We start from the raw sequence: 15,344 nt of genomic DNA, 5'->3' as shown, positions 1-15,344 counted from the left end.
CGTGAGAAATGTTTGCGTGTTTTTTGGTGTTGAATCCTGACATACTAGTGGAGCTGTTGTCAAGTCAGTTGCTGTAGCAACGGGTCTGTACGCAGCGTAGCCGACAGAGGCAGCGAGAAAAAAAGAATACGAACGGCTTTGAGTTGTTGTTCAATGTTTTTTCTGCATTATTTTTCCCTTTGCTGTGGCGCACTGCATAAAATGTATAATTCCTCCATCTCCAGGTCTCATTTGTTCGAACAGAATTGTTCTACCCTGATAGCGCAGCTATGAATGGCAAGTAAAAGAATCATGTTTTTACCCTCCGGATAAAAAAACAATAACATTCATCGTGTCTATATACCACCTTGGTTGATCTCTTCCCAGTAAGTAAATCTCAATAAGATGGAGTTGTGGTGACCCAGAATTAGTAAAAGTTTAGTATGTGCGTTTATACGCTCAGTTTTCATCTGAAAGTTGGGGGTGAAATCCACTGAATAAGTAGCGAACAACTAGTTTATGTAAAGTTTGATTCTCATTCAGTTTTTAGTGTCTGTGCAACATATGTTGTGTGTATTTGGTTGATGTGACCTGATACCCTTTGTTTTTTCCACTTGAAACATGCTCCAGCATGATTTTATCCACTGGTCTGGAAAATAAGAGTCAAGACATTCATTATGTATACACACATAGTCACACGCAGATACAAGCATAATATGTGCAGCGAGGCTGAAGGGAGGCAGAAACCCACATTTCTTACCTTCCCACACACACACACACACACACACACACCGAGGCAACGATCGGCTAGAAAAGGAGCCAAAAGCTCACTGATGCTAACCGTCTCCTCTAAGCGTAAAGCCCTCCTCCTTCCCTCAGTCGAACATATTCGCACACATGCACATGTGTGGCAAAACCCAGTGGTCGAGTTAATTGCATTAGACAACCTTAAGATGCAAACCCTTCTGCGTCTCACACACCGATACCTCTGACCGAGAGGGGAAGCGGAGAGAAAACAACACAAAGAGGACAAAACAGGATGGGAAAAATCATCAGAACAAAATATGAAATAGAGAGCATGTTGCGTCAGGATGAAAAGGAGTGATTGTGCAAATTGGTTAATGTCAGGCGACACGCTCAGGAAAATAGCAAACTTTGTTTGTTCAGACTTTGATTGAAAAAAAAAAAAAACTTTATCCAACCAGATTATCACCTGTGGAGACAGGTTCTGCTAGCTCTTTGAGAGTAAACCGTGACCCAAGTAGAGGTGTGTAAAACGCTGGTTCTGTTTCCATGAAAACAATCTGAACTTTGTCTCTGGTGGAAGAGAGAAAACGAGACAGAGCTTGTATAGTTTAAATTTTTAATATATGTTTGTAAAGCTCTTCTTAAATGCGCAGGTCTGACTGCAGGGCTTAGTGTTAACCACTCTATAAAATCAGAAATAGGTACGGCATGGAGTCATGATTGGGTGAATAATTGATGCAACTGATGCAAAGAACTTTGTTTATATTGCCATTTATTGCAGTGGAAATAGTAATGATAATAATAATGACAATAATAATAATAATAATACTAACAGCAAAAACTAAACAAAGAGAAATTATTCAAAAGAAACAAGGACGGGGGAAAAAGAACAAACCAAAAATGAAATAATCAATAATACTTCAAAACCAAATGTAGTTCAAAAGTCCAAGAGCAACGGGAGAATTGTTCTTTTCCTTTAGATACTCCCTTAGAGTTTATTTTGTTTCCTGTATGGAAAGTGTTGTTTGGTTTTCCTGTGTGGAGAGTGTCTTTCTTTTTCCTACCACCAGGTGGTGTGTGAGTAGCTCGCCATCCTCCGTCAGCAAGCGAGTCGATGAAGGGGGAGAAAAAAAAAACCTGACCTAAAAGGCCAGAAAACATACATTAAGTTCATATATAAATGTTATATTTATATAAGCTAAATGGGGAAAAAAAACAAATACATACTGCTATGTATTGACAACCACTTCATATATTATAGGAAAAAAAAAATCCTTTTAAAAAGAAAAGTGCACTTCATAATTCAAGTTCAAAATTTCTCAAGGTAATTAGCAGTCGCTACGAACAGCTAATAATAAATCAAATCAATCAACTTTAAGAATGTGATTGATCAAAGTAGCTATAAACAAAATCATATTAGGTACCAGACTTCATTGATGCACCAGCATGGAATACAACAATAAACAAAGAAATCATGAAAAATAATCAAATCGAAAGTTGAAAGAGAAGCCTTTAAATATTAAAGGTGTGGCCTTTAATTCGGCTTTAACAGTGTGACTTTTTATTAAGTAAGTTATTAGTAAGTGGACTGAGCTGATGTGGCAACTGATTGTCGAGTTGGTAGCTAATGCTAACTGGCGGCGTACAGCGGAAATAACGCCCCATCATATATGGATGAATATTTACTCACCGTCGAGTAACGGATTGTCTGAGGAAGTGGATGTTACTTGTTCTCATCAGAAGGTAAACCAGGCATCAACAAAGCCCAACCTGGTGAGTATTGCAGCGGATATATTAGCGGCGCTAGTATTGCTGATACAACGTCAAGTTCAGATGGTACTTAACTCACCGCAGATCCTCGAGTTTTAGAGATGAATTCGTTCAGCGATGAGTCGAGTTGGAGATTTGAGATTGTTTTATTAACAACCAACGCCACAACTAACAGTGAGCAGCAGCACAGTGGAAACCCGGAAATACACATGAGGGTCCCAGCTGTTAAAGGGACGGCTTAAAGGGAAGGTGGTTGGGGCGTGGCGGTCACGTGGGTTACATGTTGTTTCAACTACAAGTACAGTACAAATATGTAAATATTTTATTATATTTACCACAATTTTCTTAATGTTCAGATATTCTTTTAAAAAAAACCCAAAACACAAAGTATTTTTAACAGAGTACAGTAAGGGGTGACATTCATCCATACTCAAGTTTTGATTTATTCTTAAACTCTGGTAATATGCAACATTTATTTACACATTTGGTAAAACTGTTACTATGCCCTGACATTATAAAATGACAGCGATAATCTGTGACAGAATTCAGCTCCAGTACAGAAACAACGTCAGAAACAAGCCATCAGAGACAGGAGGGGGGTCTTAGTGCTGTCAGCTATGCTTGCGTCTGCGCTACTCAGGCCCTCCCCTTTCTATGCTACCGCTTCTGCCTGATAGCAGAGCCTGTCATGAACGCTAACGCTCGTTAGCATAGCCACTGATGGAATGGTAAGTTGGTTTCTTCGTCATTACCTACAATCACCTGTTGGCAATTCATTATTTGGAACGTCACTGATTTTTTTGTGTGTGTGTGTGTGTTGAGCACATCTAAAATATTTGAAAGAAAATGCAGCTTCGGAAGCTAAATAAACCACGGCGCAATGCTAATTGACATGCTATCGGCTGGCGTTTGCAAAGCAGCCGATCCAGGAGCCCCGTTTATTTTCCTCTGAGCTGATTGGCTAAAGAAACCTGTAGATATTGGCTTTCATTGTAGTGCTAAGATGCTTTCTACTGTGAAAGGTATATTTGATGTTTGAAGTATTAAAATGGACAATTATGAGCATTCTGAGTGGGATTTTAAGTATGTTAAGGCTTTTAGGTATCCGGGTGCCTAAACCCCACAAATACAGGGGTCCACTGTATAGACTTACTGTATGTTGCCACCAGTGCAGAGCTTGCTTAAATCTAAGAGATGTTCGCACACCATATGGAATCAGAAGACATTGAAAGCTAAAGTGATACTCCTTCAGCTAACCTCGGTGGGAAAACAATGCCGTATGGGCTTTTTTACTGAGCACCTTTTGGCATACACAGCAGAGACGGGGGCATGTCTAATAAATTGCCTCAATTATACTTAAATTCTACCCAAAGTCCACTCTGAGCAATCATTCTTACCTTAACTGTGGAAAGTGTTCTACCCAGAGTCATTAACTAAAATGCATAAGGCAAATGGTCCTATATTAAATCCATAAAAGTCTTCTAAACAGCCATTATTCATTTCTTTTTTCCTCTTCTGAGATCCATTATCCGCTGCATAGAAACAATCTATTACAAAGCAGAGGAAACTGTGGCACACTGAAGGGCCTTTTTCCCAAATTTTTCAGAACTAATAGCACTAAGGTAAAAGCAGGTTTAATGGCTCCATTACTGTATTCCAAATGCCCATTACAACCTCCTTTTCCCTTTCTTTTTTTTTTAATCCATCATCTTCTAGTCTTAGTCTTTCCATTGTATTTTCCATTTATTAGTTTGCAGATTCTACCTTTTATTGTTTGCTTTCTATTTTTTGTATGATTAAATTTGTTTGACGTCATCAGTTATTTGCTCAAAATGAAAAAAGAGCTTGTGGTTTTTTTGTTGTTTTTTTTATATTTCCCGGGGCACCGATTTAAAAAAAAAAACAAAAAACAACCTCAAATAAACAAACCCGCTTCAATCCTTGAATGTCCAGTATCTCCTGAAAGTATCCAGTGCAGTTCTGTATACTAGAAGTTGAGCAAAACTTACAAAAATAGTGCTAACCATTTGTTAGCACTAGCTTATGCTGCCTAGATTTGTGTCTGATTTGCCTCTGTTTTAAATAAGTTAGTGTACTAAATTGCTCACTAAGTGAGCATGCTAGTAGCACAATTAGTCAGGACAGTTTTTATTTGATGATAAAGTGAGTGGAAGAGCTGGTTAACCTTTGATTACCCTCGCTAAACAATTAAAAAGGATTTTTAAAGAGGCAGGTTATGTATTTTACAGGCTTATAAAGCAATTTTATAGCACAGTCAAGTAACTGCTACCCTCAGTTGTTATACAAAAGCTGTATATAACAAAAACATAAATTAACAGAAATTTGACTATATAATTATTGAAATTCGGTCTCTGTCTCTTTAAGAAGCTCCTGCTCTTTCTGAAGGTTCTTCAGGAAACACCTGTTGAAATTGATTCGAGTCATGAGGACTATTTTAGATCTCTGGCTTGGAAAATTGACTTTGGATGAAAAGCAGATGCTGGTGGACTTTTGCGATGGAGAAGAACTCCCTGATTCTACGGATCCGTTGACGGGCCATCTCTTGATCGCTCAAAAAGATTTTATTTTTTATATGTTGATTGGAAAATGTTTGTATAAACTGGTTGTTCAAGGATTGAATAAGAAACAATTAAGTGGAAGAACTGATACTGTTTGGAGAGACAGGTTTAAAGTCGGGGATAATCAGAAACCAACATGGAGAGTTTTTTATAAGCCGCCTTTGAGTAAGAGGGTTAGCGACCTTCAGTGGAGGATTTTGCACGGTGCTGTAAGCGTTAACAGTTTTATAGTTAAATTTAGAAAAGATTTAAATGAATTATGTCCTTTTTGTGAAGAAGTAGAAACTATTTTTCACATGTTTCTTGAGTGTAAAAGACTTTCACCATTGTTTTTCTTGTTAGAAGATGTTTTTAAAAAATGTGGTGTCTATTGGTCTGAAGTAGCGTTTATATTCGGTGCAGGCTATACAAAAAAGGAATCTAGTAAGTGGAATTTGTTAAATTTTCTTATTGGACAGGCAAAATTTTCCATTTATATTAGTAGAAGAAATAAACTAAATGGTGTTTTGGGGAAAAATGTCGACAGGATGTTTATTCTGATGGTAAAACATAGAGTAAAAGTAGAATTTATGTTCTTTTCATTGATGAATAACTTAATGGAATTTTTCTCTTTGTGGTGTTTTAATAATGTCATATGTTCTGTGTTTGATAGAAAGCTAGTTTTCAATTCAATGTTTGCATGAAAGAATGAACTAAATGCTGTCAAAATGTATTTTTATTGAAAAATAAATGTGGTGTTAAAAATCAAATCTTTCTGTCTTTCTTTCTTTCTTTCTGTCTTTCTTTCTTGGGGCATCTGATCTCACCGACTCATTATTTTTTTCTAATTTCAATAATTAGAAGTCACTGAGTGAGTTAATAATTCAATCATCAGATTACTGAAGCATTCCTTTACCTTTTTAATTTCCTCTCAGGGGGGATTGCTCAGTGTTTTTATTCGGCTCTAAATGAAATCACAGCACGTTCCTGCTGGCAATCAATAAGAAGCTACAGCGGAGCAACCGAACGACGCAGGTTTTGCAGAACAGCAGCAGAAATCAGGTTGAAGGAGAGTTGAGGCTAAATAGTAAGAGAAGGTGCTGGGAGACGGAAAAAAATACAGAAACTAATCCTGATGGGAAAGAAATGAGATAATGGAGAAAACGTGGAAGCTAAATTTATTATAAAGTATGCCAGAGTAACCTTTCAGTGACCTGAATATCTTAACAATTACATTTCATCAGACTGGAGTGCTTCGTCTCCTTGCAACCAGGGAAAGAAGACAAGGCGTGAGGTTATTTCTCACTGTTTAGCGGTTCTGGAGGTTTTCCTTTGTGATTGAACCTCCGTGTGTTTTCCGCCTGCGTTAGTTGTGTGAATGTGTGTATCAGAAGTGATCTGGACTGCGGCCTCGGTCCGTCCCTTTGCTTTGATTTTTACTTTTTTCCATTGCCTGTTTGATTCCTTTTTTTCCAATGATCCTCTGTTTTAAGCAAACTCCTGGTTGTTGTTAATATTCTCTTACTTCTTTTTTGATTGTTTTAATGTTGAATATTTTTCGAATGTCAAGTAGAAAGATTGTTTGGTTTGTATGAATGAAAAGCTGTTGAGACAACGACACTAATTAAGGGTCAGACGTGCCACATTTATTTTTTCTTCTGTGTGTAACCGTAACTCGTTATCTCGAGAAATTATCTTATCTCAATAAATCCATCGGGAAATTAAACCGTTACCTGGATGAAACCATTGAGAAAAGGTAAGATAATCATCTTGTTATCTCAAAAAACTATTGTCTTCTCGTGATAGCGAAAGACGTTGTCTCATTATCTTGAGAAAACGGTCATTATTTTGTGATGATGACATAAATATCACCTATCGCTTTTAACATTTGTTCTAGTTCATTTTTGTGCGCGACAACATTTGTGGTACTTTTAGACTTTGATTGGGTTTCTTAAGTTATCGTTGTCCAATGTTCTCAAATTAAGAAGCAATACATAAGAATTGCCGTCAGGATTTCAAACCTGTATTAACAAATTTTACGTTTTGTTTGACCGACCCCAGCAACTTGACACTCAGGCGTTCTTTAGTTGAAGGACAACAATGACAACCTGCCCTCAGAGGAAACAAGCTCAACTTTGCATCAAAAGAATCAACCTTTTTTAGTTTGGCAAAGACTGGATAGCTGTAAAAGCACCTAAAACGTTCCTACCCTTTCTCTAGATCCAGAAGACAATATGTGGAATCTACAATTTAAATCCCACAATCCCCTTCAGCACATCGACAAGCATAAAGATCTTGTTGAAGAACATGCACCAGTTCCACGCAGTTTGTGCCAAATACAACCAGGTATTGAGGTTTTCTGACCACTCTGTGCCTCTGTGGGTCACAGATTATTGTTGCTATGGAGGAGCAGCAGGATATTAGACAGGTGATCCCCGCTTTTGGCTCCTGAACGTTTAATCGGCTTTCGAGGAACACCAAGAGATGTCTTCTGGGGGCCATGCAGTTACGGTGGTAAATATGCAGTGAACATTTTTCTCAAACTGCATCAGGATGAGCTCACATTCGTTTGGGAGACATTCTAAACTTCCTGGCATTGTTCTCCTCCGTTGTTTAGCCCACTCCGTGCAACGTAAAATGAAAGCAGAGAGAAGAGAGCCAAGAGACGAGAAGAGAGAGAGTGAGTGAAGAAGAGATGAAAAGCGACACAGGTCATTACACTGGGCTTAATGAAGCCTGTTTGCCTTGATAACCACCCATTTCATTAACTACTGCTACACATCGCCCTGTTTGCTCATGACACACGCTCAGACACCACCCTTCGTCTGCTCCCTGCCCACCGTCTGGATTCGTGGAATGAGACATTAGTTTCGACCAGAATGTGATTAATGAGACGCTAATTAATTCCTCTTAGTTTGACTCATTGCTTTTCAAATTCTCCTTTTCCCTCCTCCAACTGGACCCTCGTGGAAGGAGTGTATTCCCCGACGACGATTTAAAACTAAATGTTGGTCGGATTATTTTTTTTATTCCGTGTTAAATTAAATGTCAGCACTAGTGTCTGGCTATTGAGGGTATATTAATAATAATTTCGTAGTTCAATGGACTAGCTATAGAATGCCTTACGAAAATATTGTCTTACACTATGATAAAAATGTTTTTAAAAAATGTCAAAACAGTTATGATTGGACGTACATGCCACGGTTTCTCAATTGGATTTTGGCTGAAAATGTCTCGGGCACTTACACAAATGAATATTATTTTGTCTTTGTTTGTTTGTTTATTTGGATCCACGTTGGCCAATGGCTACTCGTGAAACACTCCTCCGACTTCTCCACCTTTAGTTTTGTAGACGAGCCGAGACGGGCACGGTAGGATTTGTAAATGATAAAAAATAATGTTCGCCCACCACAGGAAATGATGTAGTACGTATGCCGGACCAATCGGTGGCACTGCCAGAGAAGAACTCAAATAACACACCAAGAAAACAAAACAAACAGTAGCGTGCTTATTTGTGAGAGTGAGGTACGCTCTTACAAGTAATTGAGAGATTGAGAGAAATAGAGCTTCAACGTTATTGTTTTAAAATAGACACGTTTTTTAAGGCCACACAGAAACATTAAACCGGCGTTCTGAAATTTAACGACTCTGGAACCTGGTCTTAAAAATAATTGTTTCTGGTCTCCCAAGATGCCAAATTCATGTGGACACACAACCAAAACGACAAAAACATGAAGATACACCTAAAATCGTCTCCGGGTGAAAGGGGCCTGAGTCTGAAACCATCAACGTTATGCTTCAATACAAATGCAGAGACGTTGTCTTCAAAGTGTCACCTTCCTGTTTTTTGTCAGCATACAATTATGTGACTTCCACCAAGTGGATACGTTGGATTCTGCTTAAATCACTTAACGTTCTCTTCTCAAATGTTATGTGCGAGTTCGAAAATCAGTGTCACACTTGTCGTCGCGGTTACAAACTTACAGTGTTTTCCACCTTTGTTTTTGAGCTGAGTCGGAGCGCTTCGCTCCCCGTTGCAAACACAACTGTGCTGCGTCAAATCAGTCATGAAGAAGCAGACCAGGCATTTACTGGACAATTTCACAGATTGTTGTCATGATTTACCATCAGCAGCTGTAGACTGTGAAATGGTTCTAACAACTTTGCTTGTGGCCTGATTTTGTATTTTTCACGCCGCTCGCATAGCAAGTGTTATTGGCTTGATGCGCGCAGGACTCCAACCATGGTGTCGTTTTAATAAAACTGCCATCGCCTTTTCTCTCTGTCTGCTTTCCCTCTCTCATCATCTGTCTCTCTGTTCCTATCTGCCTTTTCGCTTCTTCGGAGCATGTTGATTAGCAGGCTGTTGCATGACTCATGGCACGTTGATACAATGAGAACGCTATTTCTTTTTTAGCAGGACGAGGACCCTCATAGTATCAATCATTAAACCAGGCAGAGACACATAGACATAGACGGTCTGCCTCTTCTCCTCTTTTAACGCCACTGCCCTCCCTTTTCCTTCATTGCTTTTTGCTTCCTCACCAGTCTAGACAGAGATGGATTTAGATGAACAGCAGATACACAGCGTGGGATGTACTTTAGCCAAGAGGATGGAGTGCTGTTGAAGGTGGATTCAACGACACGAGTTTATCACGAAACAATCCAAAGACACAGAACGGGTAACGAGTATTGAGCCAGATTGGAAAACCGGTGAGGATCCGTAGATTTTTCAGAGGTTTTGCCGTGTTTACCTGTTGATACCCAGTTAGCAATATTTTACATTAAAGGCTAATAGTAGTTTTTATAATAAGGTACTTACGTAGGCATAGATTGTGTACTATATGAAATTCTTAGATGGAGATATGCAACATTGGGTACTTACGTTAAAGACTTACTTACTAAAGAGAAGCGTGGTATTTATGCTTCTCTTCTCTACTGTGTTCCTTTTATTGCTTAAGAGGAGACGAGAGTATGTAGGGACGCTCGTGAAGATTTCTCAGTCGTCAAAGTTTGCATTTCAAATTATCCCGTTAGAAAAGGTTGATGGAAACAGCAAACAGAACAATCCGCCATATAGAAACACATTTCTGAAAACCTCCCTCAATTTTTATGAGAAATGTGGTGCATGCTATTTCTTTGCATGGCCTGGTTGACTAAAACCAGTAGATGGAAACATGCCTATTTCTCAATTTATTTATTTTTTTCTTAAATTTTTGCACCATTTTAAAAATTCATCCAAGATTTGCACAATAGTTGAATGGAAACTAGCCTGGTAAAAACCAACCCTCTTGTACTACGCTTTACTTTGTAGTTCTTCCATAAATGGCACTAAACGTTTTTAAAATAGATTAGAATATGTCACAAAATGTCCAAATGTTTGATGGAAAATTGAAGGTAAAGAGGGATTTAGTTTTTTTTAGCCTCCTATTTAGTCCAAAGAAACAATCACATCTACTAAAGAGTGACTTTACCAGAAGACGATGAGAGATTTGGTCTTGAAAGCTTTAGATCTGAACATTGAGATATCTGGTCCAAGTAACTAAAGTCATAAAAAAATAAAGTTCTGGTTGTGTGCACACTTTGAAGTTGCACTTTGCATTCAGCATTAAAATGTCTGAATCCAAATATCCAAATGTGGCCGTCTAAGAGCTTCGTGTGCTTCCTTCACTCCCTTTCATCCTTTTATTGGCCACTCAAACTGTTCCAGCTTCAGATGAGCGCTGAACTCTGTCCTATTACTGTCCTGTAAATTGAACTACAACCAATCCTTCCTTCTGCCTGCCGCTGTAATTAAATCTGTAAATTTGAAGCGGCTTGTAAAAGTTGTGGCAATTTAATCGGATATCCGGTAACGCTGTTTTCTTTTTCTATTATTATTACTCCCACTCTATTCGTCATCCTTTATGCAAGGTCAGTGACGGCCAAACGAACGGAAATTTATTGGAAATATGGGTATTACGGCACACTGGAGTGCTTGTGTGTTCGGGTAATCAGAAGCGCATACGAATAAAAATATATTTATTTTAATTAACTCCGCCGTGTGGATCACGTGCACTACGCCTACACACAAAAAAAGATTGCATTTCATCACTGTTGTTAGGGCGCCGCGAGACGATACGAACTGAACTGGAGTCGGTGTCTGTCGCTTCAGGACTGTATTTGTCACGTATTGATCTGCAGCTCTGAGGTCAAGGGAGAAACACTAATAGGAGCAAAACAAGAACAAAGCAGACGCACACAGGTTCACGGGGAAACGTATAAATAAGCTTGTTCGCATGTTGTTTTCTATCACCGTCCCAGACTCAGGCAGTGAGAACCGCTGACATCTATTCAATGAACTGTCAGCGCAATCAACACGAATATGTTTGAGCCTTGATGAACAATGCGACAAACGCAGCGGGGACAAAAGAGGGCTGTTTATCTGACAAAGGAACAGAATTATTTGTTTGTCTCCCATCAAAAGACATAAAGTGCTGTGTACATGCAAAGCTTTGTTTTTCTCCCCCCAGGCGTTTTTTTTTGCATTGTTCAAGTGTCATTGTTTCGTCTCCTTATGGTGTTTGTGAAATATCACATCATTTCCCGTTCGTGTTAATGCGTCGGACACGGATCGGAAACAATAATTGTAACGTGTTAATTTAATACGAAGCTGGCAGTGGTTTTAAACAGGTCATCACAAGGTCATCCATTATCCTTTTTCTTTTTTTTTTTTACCACTGTGTGTGGAGTCTGCTCATTGTCAGCTGAGAAATGTTAACACTAATGTGAGATCTCAAAGGGAGTAATGCGAGCTAACAACTGGATCCACACAAAACGGCTAATAAATACTTAATGTAGACGCTATTGGGTAAACAGGAAACATGGATAGTGCAGCCAAATAAAATTTAAACCATCAAGAGACTAATTCCATCATCCCAAAGTAATCTCATTATTTCAGCTGGGGTGAAAATGTTAGGTTTCCGAATTTAGAATTTGATCTTGTCCCTGAATGCTTTTATAAACCCTATAAACCACCGAAGCCATCTGCATGTGATTAAGGGGCAGCTAGCTCCACTTTAAACAGGAGTACTGACATTTTTATCAACTTCTAGAGGACTGGTGCAAGGATTTATTATTTGTTTTTTGAAAACATTCACATTTAAATGAGCCATCTATATGGGTTTTGCATTAGGCATAGGTCAATTTCTGGTATTGAGACTAGAAACGTACCGGTCCACTTTTTTCACTTCCGATACCGATACTGATGTCTGAGATTTCGTATTGTTCGATACTTTTCCGATAGAGAAAAACTGAATTGACTTGCAATGTTTCTTTTTTGAAACGCAGACATAAATGTGCAGAATTGCACATTTATTTGCTAACTATGCACCAATACAGAACACTTAAATACACCAGCAAACTTGGTCAAAGATGTTAAAATAACTTTAATCTGTTTGGTTAGTGCAATCACAGTTAATGTAAAACATGTAAAAAAATAAACTGCAGCAAAACTTTCAGAAATTATTCAGAAAATGCAATTAGGAATTTAAATATAATGTAAGATAAATAAATAAAGCACCCAGAGCAAACACATAGAAATAAACTGAGAAGATCTACCCGTATGGATCGGACACATTGTCACCGATATCTGATCAAGAATTTTTTTTTCAATATTGGGACTGATACCGATATTATTCTGTTTGGTGCATCTCCAGGAGGGACGTTTGCAAAATGTCTGATCCTGAGTGTCTGCTCGCTCTACATTATTAGATGCTACTTCTTTAGTTCTAAGATAATACCATCGTATAGTAAAATAAGGAAAAGTGAAACAAGTAGGAATTGGTTGCGAGGTATTGTAGGTCAGACCATCTGAAACGGATCTCTTGTAACATTGCTCTAGTTTCTACGTTTAACATACATGGCTGCTTGTTGCTGTTCCCTGAAATCTAGTTAACCACCAGTTTGTAACCTTTTCATTTCAAGCTTTCACAAAGTCAGTGGTTAAAGTAAAAAAAAAAAAGAAAAAAAAGAGTTGCTGGGATACTTTTATTTCAAAAAGGACATAAAATCACAATTTGCCTAATTCTGGACAAACTGTTATGGGGAAAAATGGCAAAACAAAATGCTATGTCCTTTACAAACTAGGGGAAAATTAGAGGCTTCGTTCTTTGTGAAAAGGCCAAGAAAAACTATTTTTATTTTCCATTTTCAAGTGGCAAAACAGGATTGTAACAGTTTATGGAACTGAATATGAAACGAAAAGCCGCTTTGCTTTTACTGTTCCCTCCACTGGCTTGGTTCTTAGTGAAACATGTTGTCACATCTGACCTTTTAAAAAACATTAGTTCAAAAATCAAACGAGCTGATGAGACAAACTAAATGCCCCTTTTAAAATATGACTTGAACACGATGGATTACAAATTTACTAGCCACACGTTTCTGACAGAGATGCAGAGAATCATGAAAGCACCTAAATAAAACATGTTGAAAAGAATAAAGTTGGTTAAAAAAAAAAAAGATCTTGAGATCTCTTTGCCAACAATGTGAGAATAAAGTCAGTATGAATCTATTTTCATATTCTCATATTATTATGGCTTTATGCTCGTTTTATTTAGACTTTATTCTGTTATGACTTTATTCGCTTTATAGTATGACTTTATTCTCGTAATATCATTAATTTATTTTCTAAGTGTGGCCTTAATACTCTGTCATAATCTTTATCACAAAGTCAGTTTGTTATTAAAACATTCCACTGTAACACAAAAAGTGAAAAACAGTTATAATATTGGGACTTTTTTCACGTAATTTGAAGACTTTATTCTTGTAATTTAATTTTTAATCTTTTCTCTTAGTAGGAGTCTATAACTGTAATATTTGTCAGAAAGTCAAGTATTTACTTAAAACACCCGAGTGTGACAAAAAAACTTTTTCACAGCACTGCGTGGATTAGAAAGTATTTCCCCTCTGCTGAAATAAATGATACAGTTTAAAACATCTAATTGTTTCAAGACAGAGCCAGGCAGCAGAGAAAGCCATTTGTTCAGATGTCGGCGATAACATAAATGCGCGTGGGTGTGTGTGTGTGTGTGTGTGTGGGTGTGTGTGTGTGTGTGTACAAGCAGCACACGCTGTTTTCTACCCGCTGGCCACACATCTAATAGAGCAAACAAGCAGATTTATGCCTTAATTACGCTCATCAGACACTTCACAAAACAAGCTCATGAAACTCTGAATGATGGATTTCAGACATCGCCGTTGGAAGTAATTGCATGCAAACACCCTCGTGCAAATAATAAGTCACGCGGTGGCATTTCAGAGAGCTGGCCTTTGTTTGAATACATAAAGTGTCATGTGTGTTTTAAGAGTGTGTTAAATCTGGGGTAGTAGCATATTGCATTAATAAGTGTCAGTGTAAAGAGCTAGCCTCGCCCCTGGCCTGTTTTTAGCATTCGCTCCAAATGAGAAAACATTCTGAAAAGGTTACAGTCAGTCAGAAAAATTCATTCCTATAATACTAAGCAGGTTTAATGAGTTTTTCTTTGTATGTGAGGTGGCAGGAGGTCACTTTTGCTTTTTATTTGCTTAAACTTTGTCTTATTGCGTCGGCAAACAGTGATGATGCGTTGTACTTTAACCTTAGAGAGTGATCTAAGTCTGGGCCGTCGTACAGTTCAGTTCTTATTCAGATGCTTATTGGATTTGTGATGCGTAAATCTACAGATCATAACTCTGTGTTCTGCCAGATTCTGATGGGAAGTCAAATTTGTTTAATCTGGAACTTTCCAAAATCAGGATTTACTTCAACGGTTCTCCCAGATTGCTCTTGTGAGTTATTCTCCAATCCATGGAGAACCATTCATTTCACAGGGATGTAAATGTTTTGATGTGCAAAAGGCAAATAGGTTGTAAAAGGAGCTCAGTTAATCGTCTAGCCCATAAAAAAGTTGTTTGGTTTGTGCTCTGCAGTGAGGAATGACTTATCAATGCAATGTCGAGGCATTTCGCTCAATTCAAAACAGCACAAGTTCTGCCACACAAAATGGCTATAAAATGAGATTTTTTATTAAAGGAACTAATCTTGGGAATAAATAAAAGCATTAATGTTTTTGTAATACAACTTTCCAAGACTGTAATACTGAGCCTATACAACTGTTGTTATTAAAACGAGGTTTCTTTTAGGTGCGAAACTCCACCACCCAACTAAGTAAAGGAAATCAAATAGGGAAAAATTCAAATGGAAAGTGTTTTTTATTTGTAACATCAAATCACTACCTGAGATTTCTGTCTTCTAATTAGAGTGTGCTCCTT

General features: G+C 37.9%; 1 protein-coding gene and 3 long non-coding RNA genes across 7 annotated transcripts in view; 2 read left to right on the top strand and 2 right to left on the bottom strand.

Moving 5' to 3' along the window:
* The window catches only part of LOC114138916 (uncharacterized), a 23,200-nt gene extending 20,151 nt beyond the window's left edge, over window positions 1-3,049 (bottom strand). The window contains exon 1 of the long non-coding RNA XR_003594345.1: window positions 2,979-3,049. This is a non-coding gene — a long non-coding RNA (uncharacterized LOC114138916). The remainder of the gene's footprint in view (window positions 1-2,978) is intronic.
* il1rapl2 (interleukin 1 receptor accessory protein-like 2) overlaps window positions 1-15,344 on the top strand; it is a 382,929-nt gene that overhangs the window by 278,123 nt on the left and 89,462 nt on the right. The window lies entirely within an intron of this gene.
* LOC114138914 (uncharacterized) lies at window positions 1,584-2,763 on the bottom strand. The gene is made up of 3 exons (XR_003594343.1): window positions 2,576-2,763; window positions 2,417-2,496; window positions 1,584-1,868 (listed from the first exon to the last, which is right to left on the bottom strand). It is a non-coding gene; the product is annotated as an uncharacterized LOC114138914 (long non-coding RNA).
* LOC114138917 (uncharacterized) lies at window positions 2,681-15,344 on the top strand. Its single transcript, XR_003594346.1, has 4 exons — window positions 2,681-2,778; window positions 4,807-4,808; window positions 13,849-13,859; window positions 15,333-15,344. It is a non-coding gene; the product is annotated as an uncharacterized LOC114138917 (long non-coding RNA).

The sequence above is a fragment of the Xiphophorus couchianus genome, chromosome 23, assembly GCF_001444195.1.
Source record: "Xiphophorus couchianus chromosome 23, X_couchianus-1.0, whole genome shotgun sequence".
In the NCBI taxonomy this organism is placed as follows: Eukaryota; Metazoa; Chordata; class Actinopteri; order Cyprinodontiformes; family Poeciliidae; genus Xiphophorus; species Xiphophorus couchianus.
Note: the sequence above shows the minus strand (reverse complement) of the source record. Positions and strands in the feature narration are given on the sequence as shown.